The sequence below is a fragment of the Lissotriton vulgaris genome, chromosome 6 (assembly GCF_964263255.1).
Source record: "Lissotriton vulgaris chromosome 6, aLisVul1.2, whole genome shotgun sequence".
In the NCBI taxonomy this organism is placed as follows: Eukaryota; Metazoa; Chordata; class Amphibia; order Caudata; family Salamandridae; genus Lissotriton; species Lissotriton vulgaris.
In genome coordinates, this window is record NC_141694.1 from 66,528,851 (window position 1) to 66,542,484 (window position 13,634).

The window sequence follows — 13,634 nt, forward strand, 5'->3', positions numbered from 1 at the left end:
TGTTAGCGCAGGCGTCTTACCTAAAAAAGTGACGAATCTGTAATTGATTTGGGTGTAGTCAATTTCAATGTTGAAAAATATGAATCTCGTCCTGGGACCTAAAAAGCCACTGGAGAAGTGTGGCTCACTGGTTAGAGGAGGCATACCCTGAAGCAGAGGTCAGACCCGGGACCAGGGTTCAATTCCCGACGCGGCAGGGTCCTGAGCCCAATTGTCCACGGACTCGATCATTCTCGCTTCGGTGCCCACTCTAATCACGGGTTCACACTCTGCAACTCTGGGCATTAGCTTGCTTAATCTCCACTATGGCCCCCCTGCGGCGGGATGCCTGGCTTTCACCTTGGGGATGCCCAGTACGGGTTATCTCACAGGGAAAAGCCAGGACGGGTTCCCAAGGCAAGCGCCGAGATGCCCTAGGGTAAGTCGAGCTCTATATAAGAACATACATACATACATATATAAGAACCTACATACAAACGTGACGGGTGTAAGTGTCTGGTCGAGCAATATATATAGTGACTCTGGAAGTAACAATAAAAACGGTATAGTCTTACCGGAGTTAATCCCGTCTCCAGGGGACTGCTGAAGTTTGCAGTGTACGAGTTGGAACAGGCGTTGTCCTAATGGGCCGTAAGCTTTACCCTAAGTCAGAGACAGAAATGGAAATTTGCGGTGACCTATTCGCAGGTAGAAATCCATGGACAGAACGTATTGGAGAAACTTTTCTGTGGAGGGCGCTTACCGGAATCGGGAAAGCGTCCGGCGGCGAGAGTGAATCTTCAAATTTGATGCAACGCATACAATACTGTGGAGGATCACGGGTAATGTAGTTCCTATTAGCTCAAAACTGAAAACGGCACGCATGTGCTAGCTCTAGGGCAGGTATTATGGGGGATGTGGTCCCCGGGTATGAATTAACGAGGGAGTCTTAGAACAGGCGCGAGGCACCATAGTTTAATGGTCCCGGGGTGAAAAAGGACATATTTAAGGCAGCAGCGATTAATGATCTAAATATTAAAATTTACACGAATCCATGTAAAAGTGGATCGAATTGAAAATGAAACATATAGTAGATGGATCATGCCATTGGCTGATATATACTCAGAGTTTTGATAGCCTGAACCGGGATTTATGAAAGGAAAGAGGGGTGGGGCTGAAGGCCGCGCGGCAATCGCTACAGTGTATTCAGTTCTACGATAATAGAAATCATTTAACCAAGACAATTGGCTGGGGGAGCCAATAGGAGGGTAACTTACAGTTTGTAGATCTCAGATAGTTCGTTGAGGCCTGATACAGCCGTATCAAACTTGACAATCAAGTGGGCCTCCCTTTTGGATAGTTTTAAATCAAGGTCACCTCCGCGTGGGTACCTTTCTACTTTTGAGATCACAGTCCATCTAAGGTCACCAATTAGATGTTTTGGTCTTATACAGTGGTTCACTAGAGGTGCTGTTTCCACTTTGTTTTTAATTCTGGATTTATGTTGGGAGATTCTTTGTCATATTTCCTGGTTGCTTTTACCGATGTACAAGAGTCCAAACGGACAAAGTACTCCATAGACAACATATTTAGATTTGCAATTACTGAAAGTGTCATGTTTCCATGATATGCCCTTGTGTTGAAAGAGCGAACCTTCCATGGTGTATTCACAACTTACGCAGGTACCACATTTGTGGTGACCTGTGATGGGATTTAAACCCATCATTTGTCTCAGGGTGGGTTGGACCTCCCTAGAGGCTGCAGCTCTCACTACATAATTGGCAATGTTACTTTCTTTTTTAAAAGCAAAGAGTGGTGGTTTATGTAGGCTTTCCTCCAAATTTTTGATGAGATGCCAGTTTTGTCCGATGATTTTTTGAGTTTGTTAGCGTTTGGACAGAAGGTGGTAACACAAACTTGGCGTTTCATTTTAGGTCGGCTTTTTCGTTCCAAACGACACTCTCTTGGGGTCCACCTTGCTCGTTTTTTGGCATTCCGGACCAATTTCTTGGGGTATCCGCGCTCACATAATTTTGTTTCCAATTTTTCAGCATGGGTGTTATAATCGTCATTGAATGAACAATTCCGGCGGATCCGTAAAAATTGACCGTAAGGCACATTTTCCTTCAAGCTGCGCGGGTGGTTACTTGAAAACAGTAATGCCTTATTTCTGTCCGTTTCCTTCGGAAAGAGTCTAGTGGCTAATTTACCTTCCGCAGGAAATACCTCAACATCTAAGAAAGATATTTTAGTGGCCGAATGTGCGATGCTGAACTGAATGTCAACTGTCCTGGCGTTTAGCCATTCATGGAAGAGTAACAATGTATCTTCTCCACCAGTCCAAACTAAAAAAACATCGTCGATGAAACGTAGCCATGTTCCGATGTATTTTTTGAATGGGTTGTTATTATGGACGAAGGTGTCCTCATATAAAGACATGAATAGAACAGCTAATTCAGGGGCAAAAGGCCAGCCCAAAGCTACCCCTTTGGTTTGGAAGAAAAACTCTTTTCCAAAACAAAAATAGTTCTTTTTAAGGGCGAATGTAGCCAAATCAACTAAAAATTGGGTGGGCACCTGAACTGGCCTGACTCATAAATCCAGAAAGTGGGAGAGCACTGCCACTGCTTCGTCCTGAGGAATTTGGGTATAGAGGGAAGTCACATCCATTTTGGCTAATAAATCCTTCCCTCTATTAAAATTGATGTTATCAAGCTTGTTAATAAAATCAGTGGTATCTTGTAAGTATGAAACCACAAGGTTCATGAATTCTTTCAAAAAGCAATCGACATATTTAGCGATTGGTTCGAGTAGTGAATCACAACCTGCCACTATAGGTCTTCCAGGTAGCGTGGTTTGATTTTTGTGACTCTTTGGTAAGAAATAGAAAAGGGGTGTCTTAGGGTGTTTATTTTGTAAAAATTCATATTCTTTTGGACCTAGGAAGCCCTGATCGAACCCTTCCTTCAAAATGGAAAATAGCTGATTTTGTAATTCATGTGTGGGATCTTTATTAATTTTACGATAACAAGCAGGGTCATTGAGCTGTCTCATTACCTCGGTGGTATATGCGTTGGTATCCCAAACAACAATGGACCCGCCTTTGTCTGCTTGCTTTATGGTAACAGTTGGATCATTCCTCAGAGTTGTTAGAGCATTAGTCTGTTCTTTAGAGATATTGTATTTGACAAACTTTTTTTGTTTTTCCATGTCTGAGATTGCAGATAGTACGGTCTTCTCAAACAAAATGATTTCTTTTGGTATTTTATTGCCTGGAGGACAAAAAGTTGATTTTTTCTTTAAACCAGTTACTTCGGATGGTAGTGTGGATGTACTTTCAGCAAAAAACATGGTTAATCTCAATTTGCGGCAGAATTCAATGAATTCGGTTTTCATCTTAACGAAATCAGTTTTTTTAGATGGTACAAAAGACAATCCTTTTGTAAGCACATTTTTTTCCGCAGTGGTCAGAATTCTTTGAGACAAGTTAAAAATTGGGGAAGCCACTAGTTCTTGTAATGTTGGCGGCGGGTTGTCATTTCCCACGCTGTGTATATCTTGTCTTTGCTCTTTGTCTGGGTTGGCCCCTTCCTAAAAAAGAATTCGATGAGCCCTGTTGTTGTTGTGGCTGATTCCATTTGCGGTTTCTGTTAGATCTACTGGTGCTGCTATCACTTTCTCCTCCAGAGGAAGATGATGTATCTGAAAAGGTTATAAATTGATTGCGTGATCTCCCTTGATTGTCAAGTAGATAACGTCTTGAGTCTGATTTCGTATAAAAGTCCGCTTGTAGAAAAGGATAAACGTTTTCTATTATGAAGTTCTTTTTGTCCTTTTCAAACTGGTTGGTCTTTTGTGTGATAGTATAATCCTTGAATTCTTGGATTTCTTTGTCCACTTTCTCTAATAAGGCTTTTGAATCTGTTATTGTTTCGTTCCCGTTAATTTCTGTTTCCAACTTTGCGATCTCCTCTAGTTCTTGTAATGAGATCCTTGCTGCAGTTTCGATGGTGAGGACCATAAGGTCTCTGCTGCACTTAGTTTCAATACAGCTAAATCCTTTTTTAAATAGGGTATCCTCTGTAAAAATTACCGGAATATTCTTGATATTTGGCTCAGCCCTACTGATTAGAGCCGGCCTTATTGTTATCACGTTCTAATCTAGGCGCCTCACGGCACGAGATCGCTCCTGGCCGATACCACACGCCCGAAGCTGCCCGGGGGTGGACATTCTTTGAATGCCACCACCAAGCCCCCATCGAGCAATGACTCACATCGCAGACCTATGGGGGTTAAAAGGTTGCTTTTATTTTGCAACGGTAAAACAGCATCACAATGCAATCAATCATTTTCACTGGAAATATATAGCATGAACAAGGGCATACCTTGCCAGAAACGCGTAGCTGCTTTCTGTGTACCGAATAAACAACGATATGCTGATGTGACGTGGTCCGTCTCCTTTCTGTTTGCTGGTGTGCTGAATGTGCTGAGCAGGCGCGGGAAACACCGAGAAATCCAGAGGAGTCACGTGGTTCATGTGTTTATATATATATATATATATATATATATATATATATATATATATATATATATATATATATAAATATTATTAAATATATATATATATATACCCCGCAACCCCTCCATGATCTCCCAATGAAATTTCCCCCATATCGATCCCCCAATGAAATTACCCCCATAATGATCCCCCAAGAGATTTTCCCCATTCATTTTTCCCCCACATAGATCCAAAATTCTCCCCCAACTATAACCTCTACCCCAACCCCTTATCTCTGTTTCCCTTGTGACCTAAGGTATTCTTCCTGCCCCAACCCTTCCTACCTGCCTCAATCCCATCCCAATCTGTCACCAGGGAAAAACCCTGTCAAGGCGTTTTTCCTGTCTCCACCCCCGTGCTTTATGACTTGTAAACATATATTGATCATAGCAACAAAAATAACAAATCGAAGAAAACATCACTGTAAGAGAACAAACAATTTCTTTAATCTCATTTTCTGACCCCAAACACATGAAGGAAAGCAGCTTGTGTAAACCTTCAACCCCACAGACGTAACCCCAAGATATGAGATAACATATCTTTTATATTTACAATATACAACTCATTTGCAATAAAAGTTAAATGTAACCCATCTGATCTGAAAAACTGAAAGTCATCTTTACCGATGTCATCATGTGATATCCAAGGTATGTTGTTGATGAGGCAGAACTGGCGAAGTTCCCTGTTTAATTTCCGACGTGCCCTGTCGACAGCAGAACATTTCTCAGCACCTCTCCACACCCACCTGGGTAAGAGTGCAGTAAATACAAGTTTTGTATCGGGCCAAGAAAGTACAATTTTGGCTAAGTCAGCTTTCACTTCAAGAAGGAGTCCGAGGCCAGATAATTAAACTAAATCATTTTCTTCAAAATAAATGAAAAAAACCTTAGGTAATGGCTTACATGCAGCAAACTCGTTAAAACTGGGTAACAGTTGACCCCACTTCATCCCGCTCTTAACATACCCAAATATGTCCGTATCTTCAAAACTAAACCTAAATTAACACCATAATCACTTCTGTCTGCTTGCTTGACCACCCATCTGATGAAAGAATGTCCTATAATCCATACATTCGCCATGGATGGTTTTGAAAGTATGCAGGCACCTAGAAAGAGATACGTATTAGCAAGAACAAAATGGATTTTTTAACATTCATCAAAACTTCTAACATATTTTAAACAACAATTCGATGACCAGAGACCAAGCAGGCACAGTTGCTGTAAAGAAACCCCCCTCCTGGCAGCCTCTGAAGCCGCTCCTATACGAAATGAATGTGTGCCAAAATCTAGCGGATTTAGACCTAAGGCGCGCAAGGATTTCCTCAATACCGCTAAAAGCTGGGACGCGGTGAGCTCGGAACCATCCTGGTGTTGAAAAATACAGTTACTATTTGGATAATGAGGAAATTCTTGAAAATGTGAACGGGCGAACCAACGGCATGGCAGACCGCTAAGTTTCCGTAACACCACAATGGCCCCTGTTCCTCTCTGTTCTGTCTTAGAGGACTCTAAACGTATTCTTATTGAATCTGATGATGTTGACACATTTGAATACCTTAAACTTTGAATAAACAGCTTCCTAAGAGTTTGGATACCCTAAAGGCACCAAAAAATAACCATAACGTGCACATTTGCAAAAGTGCAACTTCAAACTTGGAATAGAAAAGTGTAGGCATTGTTGTTATAAGTCTTTCCAACAACTCAAAAGATGTAGGTTTGCGCATTATTGTACCACGTTTTTTCACCTTGGACCAACCCAGCAATATTCTTCCACCTAACTCGCCCATGGACGGGTCATAACCCCAAAAGCATTTTCCATAGAAAGTTATCCCTGACAGTTTTCCTGCAATGGTGGTCGCTGCTATGTCTCTATCAATATTGCTCAGCACAAAATGCAATATATCATCATTGTGTAGTAACATGCCAAGGTGATCACTGTCACGACAAGTGGCACCTGACTGCCGAAATTCCTCCCAAACCCTCCTGGAAGCTAAGCGTGTGCTGATAGCAAGAGAATGCTCCATCAACATCCTTATCTTCAGTCCGCTAGCAGCCATAACTCCTGAGGAATTGGAGTCTTTTCTGGATCTGCTGCAGGTGCCAAACCACTGAATCTCTGCCATTGGGAACGAGATAACGCATTTGCTATATTATTATCCATACCAGGAATATGCTCAGCTTTAAAGGTTATGTTCAACATTAAACAACTTAGCATGAAGCTCTGTAACAACTGCAGCAGGCGTTTGTCCCTTGCCTTCTGACCCCTGACCAAATCAACCACAGTTTTGTTATCAACATGAAAAAGCACCGATTTATTAGCTAGGAACTTACCCCAGACTGACAATGCTACTATCAAGGAAAAAAAGTCAAAGAATGCATCACTGCGCTTCTCAATGATCCAGTGAGTAGGCCAAGGTTCATCGCACCATTTTCCATCCCAAAAAAGTCCAAAACCATTAGCTCCTGAAGCATCAGAAAATATCTGGATAGACCACACAAAATGTTCGTCAATGGACCTGATAGGAACACCATTAAAACTTTGCAGGAAAACCAACCAAACCTGAAATTCTGCTCTTGTTTGAAGGGAGACTCTGACCCTGTGATGCGGTAATGACACGCCAGTCATGGCAAAACCCAACCTTCTGCAAAAAGATCTCCCAGCTATCACTACTCCACAGGTGTAATTCAAATGTCCCAACAACTTTTGCATTTCGAAGAGTCAGTTTTCGTGACCCTTTAGTATGGTTCAGCAAATTCACAATTTCTTGTACTTTTACCTTAGGTAACCTGGCTTCCATTTTTAGCGTATCAATCTCTATCCCTAGGAATATTAAACATGTCTCTGGTCCCTCTCTTTTCTCTTTTGCCAATGGCACGCCCAACTCCTGCATCATTGTTTGGAAACATTTAAGTGCCTTACTACATAGATGAAAACCTCTTTGACCAACAAATAGAAAATCGTCCAAATAATGAGACAACTGCTTGTAGCCCGACCTGAATGACAAAAGCCACTGTAGGAAGGAGCTGAAATCTTCAAATAGCTGACATGATACTGCACAACCCATAGGTAACACTTTGTCAACAAGGTGGAAATGTATGCCCAGTAACTCAAAATCCTATGGATGTACTGGAAGTAACCTAAAAGCTGACTTTATATCATATTTTGCCAACTCCGCTCCTGAGCCGGCCTTTTCAACTAAATCCAGAGCTACGTCCACTGAGGCAAATTGAACTACAGTGTCCTCTTTTGCTATGAAATCGTTAACTGATAACCCTTGAGGCCAAGATAAATATTGAATCATGCCGAATTCTCCCTGCGCTTTCTTAGGCACCACTCCTAAAGGGGAAACAATAAGATTGGGAAGAGGCCAAGAAAAGAAGGAGCCGGCTATTCTACCTTCGGCAATTTCAGAGTCTAATTTGTTAGCTATCACTTGTGGATATTGCTTGGCAGATTTTAAATTTTGCGCAAACCTGCACTGCCTGGGACCTTGATAACCTAGTTTGTAGCCCTCTTTAAACCCTGACTCCAGTTTTAACGCTTTCACTCTGAGAGGGTAAAAACTAAGCCACTTGCATAAGTTTAGAATATCAATTGGTGTAACCGTCTTTGAAAGGAGGCTGGACCGGGTTGCCTCTCCCTCTTCCCTGACCTGTATAAAAGCTTGATGTTTGTTCGCTGTTGGACAGGCCACATGAAGGGCTCGCTCCCTCCCCGCATGACAGGGCCCGGACACCGGCTCTCCAGGTGCTACCCACAGAAGCAACCCGCAAACCGTCCCCTACGGATATATGATGTTACAACGCGTACTGTTACAACGCATACCGTTACAACGCAGATTTTACAACGCGAATACTACTACAACGCATGTTTTTACAACGAGTACTATTACAACGCAAAATAGTACTTCAATAGGAAAAATACCATTACAACGCAACATATAACAACGTGTACCATTACAACGCATATATATATATAAAAAAATCTCTGTAAAAAAAAACCTGTCACGGGATGCAGGGAAAATAGGGGTTTTTGGTGGGTAAGTGTATTAAAAAACGGCATGAAAATCTACCATTTTATTACGATTACCAATTAATTTTTTATTAAATAATTACTCGAGTATTTTTTAAAATAATATAAAAATATGTATTTGCTGAAGATTCAATTCTTGGGATTATTTGCGAATAAGTGATGTTATGATTGGTTATATTGGTTGTATTTTAGTTTGAATTTACAAATTTGGTAAAACTACCATATTATTACGAATAACAATTAATTATTTATTAAATAATTACTCGAGTATTAATTTTAATTATTATTTAATAAATTATTACTCGAGTATTTTTAATAATTATATATAAATATATATTTATTATTCCCTTTGTAAAATATAACCTGGCACGGGATGCAGGGAAAATAGGGATTTTGGGTGGGTAAGTGTATTAAAAAACGGCATGAAAAACTACCATATTATTACGATTACCAATTATTTATTTATTAAATTATTACTCAAATAATAAAATTAATACTCGAGTACTTACATTAATATTTCGATTAGTAAAAATGATAACATTTTACTTAATTCCTTTCTTTTAAACTAAAATATACACTTTCTTATTATTATACACGAAATATAACTTTTCGGATTAAACAAACATATATATAGGATTCATGGACGCCATTTTGAGAAGGTATCACAATATTGAGTCCTACTATTATTTCAATGAATTATTACCACAACACAATAGCCAAAATGGATGCCAAAACGGCAAACATAACGGTATATAAACGTCTTATAATTGATTTTTAAATTATATGTTCTCAGAGAAATAAATGTAAAATTTAAAACGATTTCCAGCGCATATTTTTACAAATAATTTTGTGATACTACACCAAACTTATAAATAGTAGTGAGACACCATTTTGAAATTAGTTGATCCTCAACTACCCGAGAGAGCAGACGTGAGATCCCACTCTGTGACCTTTTCACCCTGTCATCCCAATGAAAGTGACTGATCTACATAATAAAACGAATACCAACGATTTACAAGTAAGTAACGTTTACTGAAAACGTTAACTGAATAAATATTAGTCATGTTAAATAAATATATACTAAAATAATATGAACTATATTTCTTAATTGAAATATAATTAAATATAGGGGAAATATTACTGGGAATAAATAAAGATAAACGAACAATAATTACATGTTTTAAAAATACGTCCAATGTAAATTAACACATAAAATTAAAATAAATAATTTTCAGAGGAAAACGTCATTTTAATAGAATACAATAGCAATAATATTTTCTTTATTTATTATATTTCTCTTAGAATTCAATTCAGAACGGTTAAAAACGAGAGACCTAAATATTTCATTTATTTTGGAAACCGACCCGTTTTTGAAAGTTAAAATAAGGTACATCATCATTATTCAAAAAATTCATTTATTATTTATTATATGTAAAAGGTCGCATTACGAATAAACTTTACATATTTTTTTTCTGACAGAGATATTACATCTAAATTATATCTCGAATCATAACTGGCCCCAAAAACATTTTCGACATCGATTTAAAAGGTAATAAAAATATTTTATATGAAACTAAACACTGCAATTTAAAGGCAAAAAATAAATCAGTTAACACGGAATAAAATAATAATTTTTTTTTAAATGTTTCAGAAAAAAACACCAATCCAAGAAAAAATAAATCCAACTGCAAGTGCAAGAACACATTTCTGCTATTCAAAAATCCAAACCGAAAAGTAAGTGAAAAACAGTTTTCGAAATACATGTATGAATACAGCATAAACACTAAAGAATGCTAGATAATGTAACCAACTCTAGCTAAGTGCAGCGATGAAAAAAGTATAGGATAGTGTACAAGTGTAAATTGCTATTCAAACTCCCGGAAAGTGCTGCACTAGAAAAACTACAGCATACTCTAGAGATGTAAATTACTATTCCAACTTCTGGTAAGTGCTGCAGAAAAGAAAGTGCAGGATAGTCTAGAGATGAAAATTACTATTCCCACTCCAGTAAAGTGCAACAGTAGGGAAAGAGCTGGATACTTATAAAATATATTAAATAAAAATCTTACTCCTTAAAAGTGCTGCTGTCGGGAAAGTGCAGGATACTCTAGAGGTGTAAATTACTATTCCCACTCCAGGTAAGTGCTGCAGTCGAAAAAGTGCAGAATAGTCTAGAGGTGTAAATTACTATTCCCACTCCAGGTAAGTGCAACAGTAGGGAAAGTGGTGGATATTAAATAAACACATCAAATAATAATCTAACTCCTTGAAAGTGCTGCTGTAGGGAAAGTGCTGGATACTCTAGAGGTGTAAATTACTATTCCAACTCCTGGTAAGTGCTACAGTAGGGAAAGTGCAGGATACTCTAGAGGTGTAAATTACTATTCCAACTCCAGTTAAGTGCAACAGTAGGGAAAGTGCAGGATAGTCTAGAGGTGTAAATTACTATTCCCACTCCAGGTAAGTGTAACAGTATATAAATTGCAGGATATTAATGAAACATAAGAAATAATAATCTTACTACTTGAAAGTGCAGCTGTAGTGAAAGTGCAGGATATACTAGAGTGCAGAGAAAGTGCTAAAGTATGCCTCATTTCCATATCTCATGCATATAAAGAAAACATTTAAATCACTCTCCTCCGAAATTATAAATGACACATTTTTAAACATACTTTTCTTTTTTAAGGACTCAATCTCACAAGAAGTAGAACAACATCAAAGCAAACCAACTGCAAGTGCCAGAACTCATTTCTGCAAAGCAAAGATCCAAAACTAACAGTAAGTGAAAAACAGTTTTCATTATACATATATGAATTAAGCATAAACACTAAAGAATACTACATAGTGAAAAACAACAGATACATATTTAAACTCTAGGTAAGCGCAGCACTGAATAAAGTTTAGGAAAATGTACAAGTGTAAATTGCTATTGAAACTCCCGGTAAGTGCTGCAGTACATAAAGTGCAGCATACTCTAGAGGTGTAAATTACTATTCCAACTCCTAGTAAGTGCTGCAGTAGGGAAAGTGCAGGATACTCTAGAGGTGTAAATTACTATTCCAACTCCAGTTAAGTGCAACAGTAGGAAAAGTGCTGGATAGTTAAGAGACATGTAAAATAGTATTCCCACTCTTGCTAAGTGCTGCAGTCGAAAAAGTGCAGGATAGTCTAGAGGTGTAAATTACTATTCCCACTCCAGGTAAGTACAACAGTAGAGAAAGTGCAGGATAATAATGAAACACATCAAATAATATTCAAACTCACAGTAAGTGCTGCAGTACATAAAGTGCAGCATACTCTAAAGGTGTAAATTACTATTCCAACTCCTGGTAAGTGCTACAGTAGGGAAAGTGCAGGATAGTTAAGAAACATGTAAAATACTGTTCCCACTCCTGCTAAGTGCTGCAGTCGAAAAAGTGCAGGATAGTCTAGAGGTGTAAATTACTATTCCCACTCCAGGTAAGTGTAACAGTAGAGAAAGTGCAGGATATTAATGAAACACATCAAATAATAATCTAACTCCTTGAAAGTGCTGCTGTAGGGAAAGTGCAGAATACTCTAGAGGTGTAAATTACTATTCCAACTCCTGGTAAGTGCTACAGTAGAGAAAGTGCAGGATACTCTAAAGGTGACATTTACTATCCCAAATCCATGTAAATGCAGCAATAGACAAAAGACTGGATAATCCACAGGACTAAATTGCGTTTCCGACTCTAAATAAGTGCTGCAGTAAATAAAGTGCAGAGAAAGTGCTAAAGTATGCCTCATTACTATATCTCATGCATGTAAAGAAAACATTAAAATCACTCTCCTCAGAAATTATATCTCACACATTTTTAAACATACTTTTCTTTTTTAAGGACTCAATCTCACAAGAAGTAGAAAAACATCAAAGCAAACCAACTGCAAGTGCCAGAACTCATTTCTGCAAAGCAAAGATCCAAAACTAACAGTAAGTGAAAAACAGTTTTCATTATACATATATGAATCAAGCATAAACACTAAAGAATAGTACATAGTATAAATGAACAGATACATATTTCAACTCTAGGTAAGCGCAGCACTGAATAAAGTTTTGGAAAATGTACAAGTGTAAATTGCTATTCAAACTCCCGGTAAGTGCTGCAGTACATAAAGTGCAGCATAGTTATGTTATGTTATGTTATGTTAATTCTGCTTATATAGCGCATGGCTACCCCGGCAATGGGGCGTCCCAGCGCTGCGGACATACCTAGAAGCAGTGCAACACAACAGAAAAAGTGGAGCTGGGTGGAAAAGAATGGAGCTAGATGGAAGAGAACAGCCACGTTTTAATCTGTTTGCGGAATAGCAAGTGGTTGGAAGTGGCCCGAGCCCCAAGGGGGATCGAATTCCACAGCTTCGGTGCCAGATGCCTAAAAGAGCGACCACCCGCTCGGCACCTACGGATCTTAGTCGTGCGTGCCAATGACAGGTCAGCTGAACGAAGGGCGTGCGTGGGGACATAGAAGGAGCAGAGTCCTTGCAAGGTTTGAGGGGCGGTATTGTACAGGATTTTATGCATTAGACAGAGGCTTTTGAACTGGATACGTTGTTTAACGGGAAGCCAATGTAACCGATGGAGAATAGGGGAGGTGTGGCATTTTTTTGGCAGAGCGAATAAGATGCGCGCCGCGGCATTCTGAGCTCTCTGAAGTCTGTGTATCACCGTCAAGTTAGAACCTAGCATCAGGACGTTGCAGTAGTCTAGATGGGATAAGACTAAGGCCTGAATTATAGTCTGGCGGATACAGGGCTCAAAGAATCCGAGGATAGGTTTAAGAGAGCGCAGGCGACCAAAACAGGTGCCAGCCACTCTCTTGGCATGAGTTTCCATGGAGAGTGAGTTGTCCAACATCACACCCAGGTTTTTTACAGCCTCTTTGGGGACAGGGGAGGGTCCCAGAGTAGAAGGCCACCAATGTGCATCCCATTTCTCGGTGTCTTTACCTACAATGAGTATCTCCGTCTTGGAGGAATTTAGCTGGAGATAGTTCTGTGACAGCCAGTTCGATATAGCCAGGATATCTTCCTGGAATTTAATTTG